This window comes from Pelobates fuscus, chromosome 10 (genome assembly GCF_036172605.1).
Source record: "Pelobates fuscus isolate aPelFus1 chromosome 10, aPelFus1.pri, whole genome shotgun sequence".
Lineage (NCBI taxonomy): Eukaryota > Metazoa > Chordata > Amphibia > Anura > Pelobatidae > Pelobates > Pelobates fuscus.
Genome location: NC_086326.1, coordinates 60,594,624 through 60,611,774, shown reverse-complemented (window position 1 = coordinate 60,611,774; position 17,151 = coordinate 60,594,624).

Sequence of the window (17,151 nt, the reverse complement as noted above, 5' to 3'; positions counted from 1 at the left end):
GCACCCTGCCAATATCACCCTATTTACACCAAGATCAGGAACTTCGCAGACCTCAGACACTTGACTACACCTGCAGCCCGAGCGCCGTAGGCATGAACCAGCATGCGCAAGTTGCTTACCTGAGACATTCGCAGAATTCATAATGTGCCACAGAATGTTATAACTTTGTTTGTTTTTTTTAGTATATGTTTTTATATGTTTCTGTTAGATTGGATGCTGGCTGTGAGGCAGGTATACTGCACAAGAGACAATTACGAGGTGTAATTACCCCAAAAAGTGATGGATAATTGTATAATGGCAACTTCCTTTCCCATATCCCTCCCCACCACCCACTTAGTTAGGGGCTTCTCATATCACCTGGAGGCACAAGTTACTATTCCCTAGTATCAAGCCCACTAAGTGCTGGTACAAATCAGGCTTAAAGTGCATTCAAACCCCCCTCCACTTATACTGCACCCCCTTGGGTAGGGGTATTTACTCATGCACTGCCTTGTATAGACTTATGCAATACTGACCTGGTAACCCCCAACAGGCTCTTAATACCCTTCACTAAAACAAGGGGACCACAAGAAGGAGAACCACCCTCACAATCTACACTTTGTTGAAAACTCACTCTACACCTGAAAGCACCTCGCCTAAGATTGCATAGGCTCTTAACCTTGTAACATCAACCTTGGATTTAAAGCCCAATATTTTTCTCAGGTAAACATGCTTGTAATTCTCTTGTACCCCAATTCCCACAGACCTGCACACCTGTTTAAAATTTGACCGAGCAATAACTATACTGTTCCACTTGACATGTAAAGTCAGTTTGTTTTACACATGATACAAAAATGAAAAAAAAAAAGTGAAAAATGACTTGGCATTGTATTTTAACCATGTGTCAATGCCATGTCAGTAGTGATGTACCGAACTGTCCGCCGGCGAACAGTTCCCGGCGAACTTAGCGTGTTCGCGTTCGCCGCCGCGGGCGAACACATGGGCGGTTCGATCCGCCCCCTATTCGTCATCATTGGGCAAACTTTGACCCTGTGCCTCTCGGTCAGCAGACACATTCCAGCCAATCAGCAGCACTCCCTCCCTTCCACACCCTCCAACCTCCCTCCCAGCATCCATTTTCAATTCATTCTGAAGCTGCATGCTTAGTGAGAGGAGGGAAAGTTTAGCTGCTGCTGATTAGATAGGGAAATTGATAGCTAGGCTAGGGTATTCAGTGTCCACTACAATCCTGAAGGACTCATCTGATCTCTGCTGTAAGGACAGCACCCCAAAAAGCCCTTTTTAGGGCTAGAACATCAGGCTGCTTTTTTTTTTTTTTTTTTTTTCCTGTGTAATGTAATTGCAGGTGCTTGCCTGCCAGCTTCTGTGTGAGGTTCACATTGGATACTGTGCCTACTTGCCCAGTGCCACCACTCATATCTGTTTTAACAATTGGTTAAGCTTTCGATTTTAAATAAATAATTTGTTTTCACTGTAATAGAAGATCAGTTAGTTGTCTGCAAGCGTCTGGGTGTCAGGCCTACTTCAGCTCTGAGGACAGGTGTCAATCCATATCTGCCAAGTGACCCTATGTAGGGGGAACAGTCTCTATTCTGCTCTGTGTCAGTGTGTATCAGGGGTTTTGAGGACAGGTGTCAATCCATATCTGCCAAGTGACCCTATGTAGGGGGAACAGTCTCTATTCCGCTCTGTGTCAGTGTGTATCAGGGATTTGACTATCTTTATTCAGATTCAAAAATTACAATTCCAGGAAAAATTTAACAAACATTTACAAGAACATGTTATGCACATCATAGAAACAACGTGAACCTCATTAAAGCCACAAACTTAAGACAAAAAGTATGTACACACAATGTGTAAGGGTTTGAAAGAATATTCTGAATCCTTACATGTTTACTTTATCGTTTGTTTGATTTTTGTGAACCATATATAAACTACAAGCAGCGTGAAAACTATAAAAACTCAAGTGGCCATGCTGATCAAATTAAATAGTATGCTTTACACAGCGTATAAGGGTGATGTCACAGCACAACGGGAATCTAACAGGGGAAGAGGTGAAAGTCATCCTCCCCCTCCCACGACCCCGCCATATCTGCCAAGTGACCCTATGTAGGGGTAACAGTCTCTATTCTGCTCTGTGTCAGTGTGTATCATGGTCTCTGAGGACGGGGAACAGTCTCTATTCTGCTCTGTGTCAGTGTGTATCAGGGGCTTTGAGGACAGGTGTCAATGTTAGGTGATTTCTGCCCTTTATGGATTAAAAGCAGACTCTGCATCAACTGTGTAATTTTCCATGGGAGTTTTGCCATGGATCCCCCTCCGGCATGCCACAGTCCAGGTGTTAGTCCCCTTGAAACAACTTTTCCATCACTTTTGTGGCCAGAAAGAGTCCCTGTTGGTTTTAAAATTCGCCTGCCCATTAATGTCAATGGCGGTTCGCGCGGTTCGCCGGTTCGCGAACATTTGAGGAAGTTCGCGTTCGCCGTTCGCGAACCGAAAATTTCGGGTTCGCGACAACACTACATGTCAGTGTGTGCCATTCCTCATTTTGCTTTTTCCTTTCTGTAACATACTTCACCTTGTCTCAATAAAAGAAATAAATAAAATGTGTTTAAAAATGGGTAAAAATATATGGCATTGTCTTGTCTACATTATATTGCCTTACATTAGATTACTGCAGAGAATATTACAGTGTCTACTCTAGTACATTAGTTATGAATCAATTAAAAATATGGCTTAATATGATCATCACCAATAATAGGTAGTTGGCAGCCCTTGAAGGAGGTAAATGTATGATTATTCTAAGTACTCTATTCAATGCATTATAACATTACAATGTGTGTCATATATATATAATTTTATTATAAACCCTTCCACTCCTAGATTGAGAAGGAAATATTCAATGATTACAGCAGATATTTACATAATTCAAGACTAATTGTCTGGACATAGTTTTCATTAAAACTGCCCAAAATATGAGTAGGCAGTAATTGAATTTTGATATGCTATAAAAGAGCAAACTAATTAAGTTAATTTTAAAATAAAATCACATTAAATACTTCTGATTTCTGATATCTATAAAAATTCAATCTAGCATAATTAAAGTAGTAAACACGAAAAACCATAATAATATACTTTAAATTTCACATTTTGTTCCATTTATATTACTGGGACACTCCAGGCACCATGCATTTGATAGGTTTTGGCCTCATTAATATGCTGTATGTTTTGCATGCCTAAATCTTTATAGTTTTTTTATAATAAAGAAAAAAAATATTTTGCAGAATGCTACACTATAAGCCTTCTGTAGCCACGATGCTCACTCCAATGGAGGTTATGGAGCTTTCAGAGATATCTGCCCTATATTCTTCTGCAATTGTTATGATTGTTGTAGGATCAAATTTAGGTCTCTTTAAATGATTGACCACTTCTTTGCCATGGACTTCTATTAATTTATCAATCGCTGGTTTTGTTTGTAACCTTTGCAGTACTGGGAAGCCTAATTGAATGACACACACACGATGCTGATTCAAAAGGACTACGATTTATTTGCTTCACACATCAGAATATGGAATAAGCATTATACATGTCCCTCATTGGATCATCCAATAAGGTACTAACACGTAGTTCTTAAAGGGACTTAAATGAAATAAGGGGTAGAGAGAGACACACATTCTTGCAGTATACAGGTTTTAGGGGGGGGGGGGGTAAATAAAGTACAGATCAGATGGTCACTGCCATACAAAGAAAGGATACCAATGTATAGGAATGTACGGTCAATGCCCTGTCTACAATGAACAGAAGTAGCTTGTAGGTCTAGGGGCTTATTCACTAACATGTTAAAAATCAAAGAGCATAACAATAACATTCCATCAATTGTGTTGTGTTTTGCTTTTAGGTGTGGTTCAAGAGGGGTTTATATTGTTGTACATTCCATTATTGGGCAGCAAGGCAGGCAGATAAGTGGTCATATGGTCGAAACCTCAGTTTATCTCATTTAGTTGCTACGGTATGTTGGAGGTGTATATGGGAGCTGTGACAAACTCCCCTTTTCAAGTGAGTTTGCCATGAGTTCCTGGAGGAGCCTGCTTGCCATATAAAATTCTCTGTTCGTGTATTTGGATTATATGGTTTGGGACCCGAACAGCCGCATGAACCAGAGCCCACCCTGGAGTTTGTTATGCCTAATTGCTACTTTGTAACAATTTCCACACTAGTGTTCTAAGTGTTCGTCTGGGTGGCCGCAATTCATATGGACAAACACAAGGTGGCAGCCATCTTGTTTTCATGAACGCAGGCAGCGGTGTTTGGTAGTCGAGTTCATGGAAGTATTTTCGGATACTGAAACTCCCAAACATCGCTGGACTTCTATGATCGCCTGCATTCGGTTCGACATCACTTAGACAGACACTGTTCGGTGGAGATGTTCCCACGGACAAGGGGGACAAGCTCCATGGTAAGATTATTGATTATGTTCTGTAGATTGTTAATTTTTAAACTACCGAACTAGACCGACCAAAAGCCCTGATTCTCTGGAACTGTTTTTGGCATGGGGCCATGGTTGCGGTCGGTCAAACAAATGACTTTCAGAAAATTCCTGAACCCCTGAATTGATCTGGGTGATTTTTGGATATGTTGGTCGCCCAGATCAGGGCTATCATAGAAATATAGAAACATAGAATGTGACGGCAGATAAGAACCATTCAGCCTATCTAGTCTGACCAAAAATTTGAAATACACAGCTCTGACCATTTTTCTAGTTTACCTAAATCATTTGCCATTTGGCTTATCCCTCCTGGAACATCAACCCTGTTACATATCTTAGTATCATCACCAAATCACCATCACCTTCTGTGATATCACTAATAAAAATAATAAAGAGAATGGGTGCAAGTACAGTCCAAGTACAGATCCCTGAGGTACCCCACTGGTAACTAGACTTTGCTTCGAATATACTCTGTTGACAACAACCCTCTGTTGCCTGTCATTTAGCCACTGCCTGACCCATTGAACAATATTGGAATTCAAACTTAAAGATTGCAGTTTAGATTGCATTGGAGAAGCCTGGTTGCCTGCCTGCTGCCTTTGGACTATGGGCCAGACGTTAAAATACTTATTTTCCCTGCAGAAAGGCTTATTCGTGCCTTTCTGCCTGGGTGTTCGGTAGATTTTATCTACCGAACAAACTACCGAAGGAGTGACCACCTGGGAGCTGGAGTGTGCCGCCAATTTACCTCCCTGAAGCTACGGTTAACCACAGCTTAATTAACTAATGCAGGGTGGTCTTGGTTCGTCTACCGAACACGTGGCGGTGGCCATTTTAAAAGTCCCGTACGGCCAGCGGTGTTAAACTATGGAACTAAAAACAGACACTTATTTGCACGAACACCGCTGAGCCGTCCGCCGCCTGATTCCTGTTCGTACAGCCTAACGAATACATGTCTATTCGGTATGTTATTTTATGTGAATGTGTTAACCCAGATAGCTATGCCATGGAGCCCATTCGTGTAGTTAAAGACTTTGGCTCCATGGCAATTGAACTGTGTGTATAGGAACTGAGCACTATTCGGTAGTTTTGTGCGCTCAGATCCCAGCTATCTGGGGATATGTGAAATGTCTGTGTTTTATGTAGACAAGGTGACTTTATGTATTTTAAAGTGTTTTACTGTCTTTGTGTCCCCACGTGTATAATGGAGTCTTGCCTCTGTCCTAGGAGATAATTGAATTACTTCTCAATTATCTCCAGGATAGAGGGAGGGAATTAGGATGCCTTGTGGGGATGTTTTACTGCTGTGTGTCTGTAATTGGTGTATGTCTGTCCCTTGTCACAGTCTTCCATCTGGTCCCCTAGGGAAGTGTCCACCAGGTGAGAGACTTGCATAAATGCTGGGCGGGTAGCCCTGAATAAAACAGACCACTGCTTGACCTTCAACACGGAGTTCTGTCTCATCTTTGGGGGATTTACTGTATGCTTTTAGAGACTGATTGCCAGGAGTGTAAGCTGATTGTCTGCTTTTCCTGTTTGTCTGCCAGCAGCTATTCGTGAGGTTTCGGTTCGGGAGTTTGGAGTGCTACCTTATTCCCTTGTATGCAGTTTGGGAGTTTGGTGCATTCACTTGTATTCAATTCGGGAGTTTTGTGTTCTACAGTAGCTGCCTTTATATCTGAAAGGGGAATATCGCCTAAACGGATTTTAACCCCTTTTATGCCTGGGGGTGCCGTTACAATTGGTGGCAAGCGGCGGGATCGTTCCTACATCAAGAAGGACAGCTACAAGAGACATCATTTCTTTGGATTTACAAGTTAAGGGCAACACATGTCCCAGTACAGCGACCCTGACAGCACCAGGATGGAACCAGCAGTGGAGTACAGCTACTCTATGAGAGAGTATGACCGGATGGTGTGGTTTCACCTAAGCTTATTCGGACCCAATCCACAGGAGAGATCGGTGCGGTTCGTGAGGAACCTAGTGTTCGAGAGGCTGCAACACCGGGCAGAAAGAGAAGGTCAGTTGGCACGTTGGGAGGAACTCCAGCGGCAGATACAGCAGGGAATTGGGAGCCCAGTCTCCATTCCCCAGTGGCAGTGTGATATGCCGGGAATTGGGAGCCCAGTCTCCATTCCCCAGTGGCAGTGTGAAATGCCAGGAATTGGGAGCCCAGTCTCCATTCCCCAGCAGCAGAGTGATATGCCGGGAAGGCAATGTGAAGTGCAGGGAGAGGAGAGCAGCGTCCTCCCTCCCCAGCAGCAGGCTGAGTTGCAGGGGGCAGAGGTAGTTGTTCCTGCCCTCCAGCAGCAGAGTGATATTCCGGGAAGGCAGTGTGAAGTGCAGGGAGAGGAGAGCAGCGTCCTCCCTCCCCAACGGCAGGCTGAGTTACAGGGGGCAGAGGTAGTTGTTCCTGCCCTCCAGCAGCAGAGTGATATGCCAGGAAGGCAGTGTGAAGTGCAGGGAGAGGAGAGCAGCGTCCACCCTCCCCAGCGGCAGGCTGAGTTACAGGGGGCAGAGGTAGTTGTTCCTGCCCTCCAGCAGCAGCGTGATTTTTTGGGAATTGGGAGCCCAGTCTCCATTCCCCAGCGGCAGTGTGATGTGCTTGGAATTGGGAGCCCAGTCTCCATTACCCAGCGGCAGTGTTAATTGTTGGGAATTGGGAGCCCAGTCTCCAGTCCCCAGCGGCATAGTATCCAGCAGGGAATAGAGTCCAGTCTCCTTTCCCCAGCAGCAGAACTCTGTATTGGGAGGAGAGACAGTCGGTCTCCCTCCACAGAGGCTGGAAGTATGTATGGGAGAGGAACTTACCCTCTCCCCAGCGGCAGATTATTAATGTGCAGGGAATAGAAAGCCCAGTCTCCTTTCCCCAGCGGCAGAGTGTTCTATCGGTAGAGGAGCCTGTTACCCCCTCTCCCCAGCGACAGCTTAGTGTACAAGGGGGAGACTGTAAGCCCCACAACTGTTTAGATGGGACCGTGGTCTCTGCACTTACCACACAGGGGGCAGGGATGGTCAGTCCTGCCCCCCAACGACAGGGCTGTTTAGCCGAAGGGGAGATGGCCGGTCTCCCCCTCTGGCAGCAGAGCTGTGTAACTAAAGGGGAGACAGTCTGTCTCCAGCAGCCGAGCTATGCAGCTAAAGGGGAGACAGTCGGTCTCCAGCAACCAGGCTTCAACCAGACTACTCCCGTGGTAGTGCTGGCACCAGGGCAGAGTACCGCTGGTTTTTGCCCACTCAGCAACCCACCAAGGCAGCCTACCAGTCCCCCACACAGCCGTGGTGAGGCACCTGGACATGGACAAGTTTATCCCTTACTCAGGTGTAGTAACCAGTTATTGTGGGTGGGCTGTACTGCTGTTTATGTTTTGTGGGTGGGCTGCTGGACTAACAAGGGCACTGACCGGCAGGAGGTCAGATACCCTGTTAGTCTGTTTGGAAAAGGGGAGAGATGTGACGAGGGCAATCTCGCCACATTGCATTGGAGAAGCCTGGTTGCCCGCCTGCTACCTTTGGACTATGGGCCAGACGTTAAAATACTTATTTTCCCTGCAGAAAGGCTTATTAGTGCCTTTCTGCCGGGGTGTTCGATAGATTTTATCTACCGAACAAACTACTGAAGGAGCAACCACCTGGGAGCTGGAGTGTGCCGCCAATTTACCTCCAGGAAGCTGCGGTTAACCGCAGCTTAATTGACGAATACAGGGTGGTCTTTGTTCGTCTTCCGAACACGTGGCGGCGGCCATTTTAAAAGTCCCGTATGGCCAGCGGTGTTCGGCGCTTAAACTATGGAACTAAAAATGGACACTTATTTGCACGAACACAGCTGAGCCGTCCGCCACCTGGTTCCTGTTCGTACAGCTTAACGCATACATGTCCATTCGGTATGTTATTTATGTGAATGTGTTAACCCAGATAGCTATGCCATGGAGCCCATGCGTGTGTTTTATGTAGACAAGGTGACTTTATGTATTTCAAAGTGTTTTACTGTCTTTGTGTCCCCACGTGTATAATGGAGTCTTGCCTCTGTCCTGGGAGATAATTGAATTACTTCTCAATTATCTCCAGGATAGAGGGAGGGAATTAGGATGCATTGTGGGGATGTTTTACTGCTGTGTGTCTGTAATTGGTGTATGTCTGTCCCTTGTCACAGTCTTCCATCTGGTCCCCTAGGGGAGTGTCCACCAGGTGGGAGACTTGCATAAATACTGGGTGGGTAGCCCTGAATAAAACAGACCACTGCTTGACCTTCAACATGGAGCTCTGTCTTGTCTTTGGGGGGGATTTACAGTATGCTGTTAGAGACTAATTGCCAGGAGAAACAAAAGAACAGTTCTGTCCCTGTGTAATGTCAAGGAAGATCAATAAAATCCTTCATTAAATAAATCTACAAACACACACACTGGTATTGACAAGGTCAATGGTCATCACTGCCGCAGTAATGGATAACTGAGGCAGAAAAGATGACTCAAACTTAAAAATACTGGGTGAGGAGTATGTACAAACGGGAAGTGAAAGGACAAAAATACGTAGACAAAAGACGGGGGCACAGGTCACCATAAAAGGTGAAGGAGATATGTCCCTAAAGTGGTAGCTGTACAAAGTGTACGATATGTTAGCAAAAGTAGCGAGAATATAATTTCTTATTTGCAAGCTAACAGTATCTATTTCAATCCCAAAACATAGATCTAATGCATACAGCACACCAGAAAGTGGTAGCTGTAGTCCGCATGATACAGTTGCTAAGGTAGCAAATATATATATACAAAGTATCAGTGCAGTCTAACGGTATCTATGGGGATGCCAAAAATAGATCCGATATATACAGCCCACTAGGTAGTGCCCCAATGTGAATGGGGCTAGTATAATCTACTGTATGGTGACAGAGAATTATATATGGGAACAGTTATCTAAATGAGTGCACCTAAACAGAAAACAGGCAATCCAATATATTATTAGTGGCACTAATCTCTAATTTACCTCACATTAAATGGATACAAAAGTCACCAGAAGCACTACAGCATAATGTAGTGTTTCTGGTGTCTATAGCCTGTGCCTGTAGGCGCTTTAATGTAAACACACTGTATTTTCAGATAAAAGACACTTTGTGAAGACTGGCGTTGGCCCATATGGCAGAGCATATGGACGGGGCATTGTGATGTCACATGGTGGGCAGGACATATGGGGCGGCAAAAATCCTTGCACCGGCCCTGCATGGAGCGGTTTGTCTTGCCAATCTCTAGGAGCCATCTTTGTGATGTACTTGTGGATGTTCTGTGTTTCATCCAGGACTGTGGCCTTGACGCTCATCAGGGTCGACCTCCTTCCTTACGGCAGATGTAAAAATATAAATACCATAATAATAATAATGTACAGTCTCTGGGTGCTGGATTTAGGGTGGAATATATAATACACACATTTTAATGCTTCTTTTTTAAAAACATTAAATAAAATCCCATTACAAATTAGCTATATTTACATTTCATCCACAAATTGCACCCTGCTATTTTGTTCAGGGTGGCATTGACATTGATAATTAGACAAGGACAAGCTGGTAAAGGAAACAGAGGCAAAATAAAATTGAACTTTGCAATAAACTAAAGTCTTCTGATTAAGAATAAAAACAATGAAAGAGCGCTCCCCCAGCGCTCTCCCAGCGCTCTTTCAGGGTTTCTTTCTCTGGCTCTGCTTCTTCTCCCCAACTCCTCTCTGTTAGTGTCCCTCAAGGTTCAGTCCTTGGTCCCCTACTGTTCTCCATCTATACTGCCTCCCTTGGTAAACTCATTAGCTCATTTGGCTTCCAATATCATTTCTATGCAGATGACACGCAAATCTACCTGTCCTCTCCTGATCTCTCCCGATCCCTCTTGACTAGTGTTTCTGACTCTCTGACTCTGTATAGGCACAGAAAGAGTTGATGATACCTGCTAAGAAGGGGCCTGGAAGGGTAGAGGACACCCAGAGGAAAGGGAGCTTTAACCACTGCAACCTGATCTAGTGAATAAGGTCCCCGGAGACCGCAGTCTGGGTTTAGTGACTGGGTTGGAAGTGCTCCAAAGTCTCCTGATAGCAGCAAGGAAGCTGACCAGATGGAGGCACTGAGTACAGTAGCTTTGTTACACTTTCTATACTAAAAATACAGTATCTAACAAAGGTGAGTACACCCCTCACATTTTTGTAAATATTTTATGATATCTTTTTATGTAACAACACTGAAGAAATTATACTCTGCTACAATGTAAAATAGTAAGTGTACAGCCTGTATAACAGTGTACATTTTCTGTCAAAATAACTCAAACATTTCAATAGATATTTTAAATGGTCCAATCAAACATACAAGTAATTTTGCCAAACAAAATCAGTGTGATGTTTTTTTTTAGAAGAGATGATGTTGGCCCAGTCATCAATGTCATCAATGCAACACCAGTAATGAATAAATTTATATGGCTATGCCTTTCTTTATTTTTTCTTGGGACTCAAGTATGGCTATGTGAATATATTTGTGGTTGATTTTACAAATTCATTGCATTTTGTCCGATACATATTAATACAGTGTATGTAATGTACAAGTATTTTGTCAGAACATGGGTAATGGTGACCAATCTGGTATTTCCTAAAAGGTGATGATGTCATACCCATGTTTACATAATGTTTCACCTGGAAAATTGAATACTATGGCTCTGTTTTAGCCCAACATGCCCAATTTTGGTAGTACAGTGTCTATTCTAGGTTTCTAACATGCAGTCTCTATTTAGTTCCCTGGTGTCCCACATTCATGAAGTCCATTGTAAGCGCATCATTTGATGCTCACATTCTGTCCCACAGGCACTAGAACCATGCAGACAAAACTCAAATGCCCTCTTTACATGGTCTTCTGATTTCAGGGCAGGCCTGAGAGCTGTTTGTCAGCTTAGCATGCATGTTTAACGCCAGGCTGACATACCATTTCCTGGTTTGTTCCACTTACCTTGGATATAAGCAGTAACACAAGTTTAATCATTGGCAAAGCCCTCAGGGCCTGCAAATCTTATATCACTCTTATATTTGCCAATGTTGTGAGGTATGCAGAATGATCCTGCAGAAAATCAACAAATGAAGACTTTCACTAACATGATCCAACAAGTAAGGTATAACTGTTTCTCAAGTCTCAGTAAATTGGAAGCAATGTTTTCTAGCTTATAATAAGTATTTAAACATATTGAGCCATGTGGCATGAGGGGACAAAGCCACTTTAATAATAGTAAGACTGCAATTTGGCACATAATTTTAAATCTAATCCAAGGTACAATTTACATCAATAATTATAGAACTTTTCAGCACTTATAGTGTCAGTTGATTACAATTGGACACATTATTATTCAGTTTACCATTTTACATGTTAATTTAATCAGTATATTTAATACAGGATTTGCTTAGTAAGTGCTAAACCACATCAAGCATGGAACTTCTGTTAAACTTTGTTCATATTGTTTACATTTATTATATTGCATGGTGTCTGAAGCATATCAAGTTTCAATTACATCAACATCTTTAATTTTTTGGTTGGCTTGATTCATATGCCTAAAAAAAAAGACACTTGAATATAAGCACTTGAATGCTCACAAATAGCTTCAATTATAGGCTTGGTTATTTAATACAGCATTTTCTTATGAATAAAAAGTGTATAACAGCTCTTTTTTTTGGCAGCGTGATATATAAATCATTAATATATAACATGTGAGGGCATGTCCATATTTTTTTCATAGATTAAATATATACAAAGTTGTACATTGTTAATTGTTCAAAAACAAATGACAAATTATAAAATATATACAATGAAAAAGATATTCATATTTTAAGTTCCTGTATTTACTGCAAATCAGCTGGAATGGAATTTAGTGAAAAAAAGCTCTAACCAAATCACTTATGCTATCTCCATCAAAATTGGATATACAAAAAGGATATTTAAACTTATGGTTCTTAGGGCTTAAAACCTGTACTGTATTTATTTTTTTTTATTTTTTTTTATGGCAGTATCCTCTCGAGACTATCAGTAGGGCAACATATAAAAAATAGAAAGCAAACATGCATTTGATTGGGCAAAATGCATCAGCATGGTAGCTATAACACCAGAACATCTGCATGGAGCGCAGAAACTTGAGGTAGCAAGCAAGCAGTATGCGATCGATACTGAGAAGCAACTACTAGTATGTCTAAATCTAGAAGGTTCACACCATCTGCATTAGTAAGCTTTTTGGATTGTTGATGTTAAAAGTTTGTTTTAATAATTCAAATGTTCATCTGGTTACCATTGGTCTAATGGGTAATGGGCAAAGATAAATTTCCTTTTGAAAATCATGGAAAAAAATATAAAGCCCCCCTAATTAAATATATATTTTATATGCCTAGTTTTTAATGTTTTTTTAAAGTGTTCATTATTGTGTGTACTTTCGTTATTATTATCCAATGTATGTTAGTGTATTGAAGGGGACACATTTGGTTGCAGCAATATTATAGGTACAGTCCACACATCTTAAGCACTTTAGCTTGCTGAAGTTCTTTATATGTGAAAAGTGTGTGATCTTTATTTCATTTTGCAAAAAGTGCAGATTTCAATAGAAACTGGCCCTTTAATAAATTAACCTTGTTACGGACTGGTTATCAGACAACCAGTTCTGTTACTTCCTGGTTGCTTAGCTCAGTGGAGCTAAACCTAAGTGGCATGCAAAAGACTTCTCATTGAGCCGCACTCAAAAGTCTTTGAGTGGACAGCCACAGAAAGTCTAGGGTGGGTTAGAAGGGGAGGGCATGCAAAAGCTGAGTATGTATTTATTTATCTTTAACAGATATTTATTCTGTTTGTAGGTTTGTTACTTTATAAAAACTAATTATTTGATCAGGCTTAGCCCTCAATTACATATCAGCTGTCCACATGTATGACAGCTCCAAACTAGCCTTTAATCAGTTAAGATAGCTTTAACAGCTGCCACTATGTAACTCTGCTTCTTTGTTCAAATTAGTAGCCCAACAGTGGGGCAAAGAGGGTGGACAGTGATCTGATAAAAACAACTATATAATAATAAAAAGTCCTAAAAATAATAAATATTATACTTCACTTCCTTTGACAGTGTACATAATTTACAATTCAAGAAGTAAATGAGCAGGGCATCATTTGATCCATATTTATATTGTATTCAAGAATGTGGTCCTTTTTTTTTATTCTTCCTGTACTTTTAATACATGCAAGATGAACAGTTGGGCTATTGTAGTCCTGTTTAACACAGACATATATTCAACAGATGATTAAAAATTGAATATTAAATGCTATGTGATTGTTTGTATAATAGATTACGTTAAAAGCATTACAAAGAAACATTGAAACACCTACACGCATCCTTACTGTGTTTTTATATTTATGAAATTTATTTGAAATAAAAAGATCTAATATTAAGATGCAAAATCAACATGATATGTCTTTCAATCATATGTTTAAATAATAGCTACAAATGTAATCTTGGCATAGTCTGGTAAAATGTATGGAAGACGTAATGTACTAATTCTGACATAGTCCATTAAGGCATATAATGAGATGTCAAAATACTTTTTGTTGCTTTTAATACCATGCATTTAGTACCTTGAAATAAAGCAAAATGAATATGTCAGTGTAATGCTGGGATCACATTATATGGATCATGCTGTGCCTCTTTACATTATGGAAAATAATTACTATTACTTTTGTATTCAAAGAAAAACGGCTGATGAAATTTAGAAATATTAAGGAAGGATACAATACACTGAACAAAACTATAAATGCAACACTTTTGTTTTTGCCCCCATTTTTCATGAGTTGAACTTAAAGATCTAAGACTCTTTATATGTACACAAAAGGCCTATATCTCTCAAATATTGTTCACAAATCTGTCTAAATCTGTGTTAGTGAGCACTTCTCCTTTGCCAAGATAATCCATCCATCTTATAGGTGTGGCATATTAATATGCTGATTTATGCAGTTTTACTGTATTGTGTGGGTCTCGGGGGGTCCGAAAACCAGTCAGTATCTGGTGTGACCACCATTTGCTTGAAACAATGCAATGGATCTCCTTTGCATAGAGTTGACCAGGTTGTTGATTGTGGCCTGTGGAATGTTGGTCCACTTCTCTTTAATGGCTGTGCGAAGTTGCTGGATATTGGCAGGACCTGGAACACGCTGTCGTAAACGCCAATTCAAAATTACATCAATAAAATGCACCTGTGTTTGTTGTCCATAACATACACCTGCCCATACCATAACCCCACCACCACCATGGGCCACTCAATCCACAACATTGACAGCAGCAAACTGCTCACCCACACAATGCTATACATGCTGTCTGCCATCTGCCCTGTACAATGAAAACTGGGATTCATCCATGAAGAGAATATCTCTCCAAAGTGCCAGATGCCATCGAATGTGAGCATTTGCCCACTCAAGTTGGTTACAACAACGAACTGCAGTCAGGTCGAGACCCCAATGAGGACAACGAGCATGCAGATGAGCTTCCATGAGACGGTTTCTGACAGTTTGTGCAGAAATTATTTGGTTATGCATGTTACGCTACTAGGGGTGATTTGGGTTGGAACTCAACTGCAGCTTGTAAACTCCCTAATTACAATAGTAAACAAATGGAGAATCCTTAAGTATCAATACTGTAGCTTTAAGAAAAGAGAGAATCACTGGTAACTTGATTCAACCGAAGTTTTAATAAGAGTTAAACTTAAATGAATTGCATTTAGGCAATAATCCAATAATAAGAATTGCAAGTAATTCAACAACACAAAGTTCAGTATTAAGTATTTCTTCAGAGATGCATTAAGTAACATTAGTTCATGAGAATAATCTTCAATAGGAACAATAATCAATTAGCTGAGAATAGTTGCAAAGCAAGAACAGTTCATAGTGAATAAGCATGATGGGAGTTGTCCTTCATGAGATTAGTAACTTGTAGCAATGAATATATTTGCAGAGCAAGAAACAGTTCATAGTATAAATGATTTTGTAATCAATTAGCTGAAAGATATACTTAAGGTTTATATGGGTAGTCCTCCAATAGTCCAGACATATTGTCCACTTGTAAAGTAGCAAAGTTTCCTTTCTCCAGTAATCCTTTATGGCTTGCAGCAATCCTTGCATTTGCTCAAAGGCTGGAAGGGTTTGTCTGGTTGAATTAGTTCCCCAGTAGCTGAGCCTATGGAGCTCCAGGCGGCAGCTCACACGTTAGCTCAAACAATCAATCACCAAGCACCCTCCCTCTGGCCCAGTCTCCCTAAATACTGTCAGAGCTGTAGAAAAGATACAATCTTTTCTACGTTAATCCTTGGGATTTGGTGAAACCCCACTCACTCCAGTTTTCGAGCTTCCACTTATTACTCTGTCTTGTTCCCTCTTATTTTCTGATAGCCATTACTTTTGTCTTTCAGTTTTGTTTATTTACTGTCAGAGCTGTGTCAGAGGGGGGTGGAGTCAGGCTCCTCACTGCTGAGAACTTAACCCTCAAGTGTTACTCCATGACAATGCAGACCGATTGTTGCAGCAGCTGTCTGGGTAGCTGGATTCACATGATCTTGGAGATGATGATGTTGGATGTGGAGGTCCTGGGTCAGTGTGGTTACATGTGGTCTGCGGTTGTGAGGCTGATTGCATGTACTGCCAAATTCTCTGAAACGCCTTTGGAGAAGGCTTATGGTAGAGAAATGAACATTCAATTCATGGGCAACAGCTCTGGTGGATATTCCTGCCATCAGCATGCCAGTTGCACGCTCCCTCAAAACTTGCGACATCAGTGACATTGTGCTGTGTGATAAAACTGCACATTTTAGAGTGGATTTTATTGCAGCCCGCCTAAGGCACACCTGTGCAATAATCATGTAGTCATCATCTTAATATGCCACACCTGTGAGATGGATGTATTATCTCGGCAAAGGAGAAGTGATCATTAACACAGATTTAAACAGATTTGTGAACAATATTTGAGAGAAATAGGCCTTTTGTGTACGTCAAAAAAGTCTTAGATCTTTGAGTTCAGCTCATGAAAAATGGGGGCAAAAACAAAAGTGTTGTGTTTATAATTTTGCAAAAGCAAAATTTGGAAAAAGCCTGTGGTGAGGTTCTGTTCTCTACAAGGGGTTAAACCATTCATAAATGGTTTAACCCCAAACTTGGCTCTCCAGTATTGTTCCTGGCTGTCCACATCCACATCCGGAGAGGTGCCACTGATTAGCTTAAAACAGCTTGAGAAAGGTACACACCCTTTTCAAGCGTTTTTTTTTTTTTTTTATATATATGAGTGGCTACTGGTTGGCTTAGAATGTCAGATGACTGCTTTAGACCAATTAGCGGCCCATCTGTTAGGCGGCAGTCTGTGACTTCCTCTAGCTGCATTTCTGAAAGTGGATGTGGATAGGAACAGCGAGGACCAGTGATTGAGAACCAAATTGGGGTTAAACCATTTGTGAAGGGCTAAAGGGTAAGGAAGCACCAGGAACCTCCTGGCACCATAACTACTTAATTTTGATGATGTTATGTTGTCTGAACAGTTACTTTAAATTGAAATTCACTTTGTATTCGTGTTTAAGATTTAATTATAATAAGCATACTAAGAGAATTTTGTGTTTTAGTGTATTAGATTTTTTGTCCTAATATTTGCAAT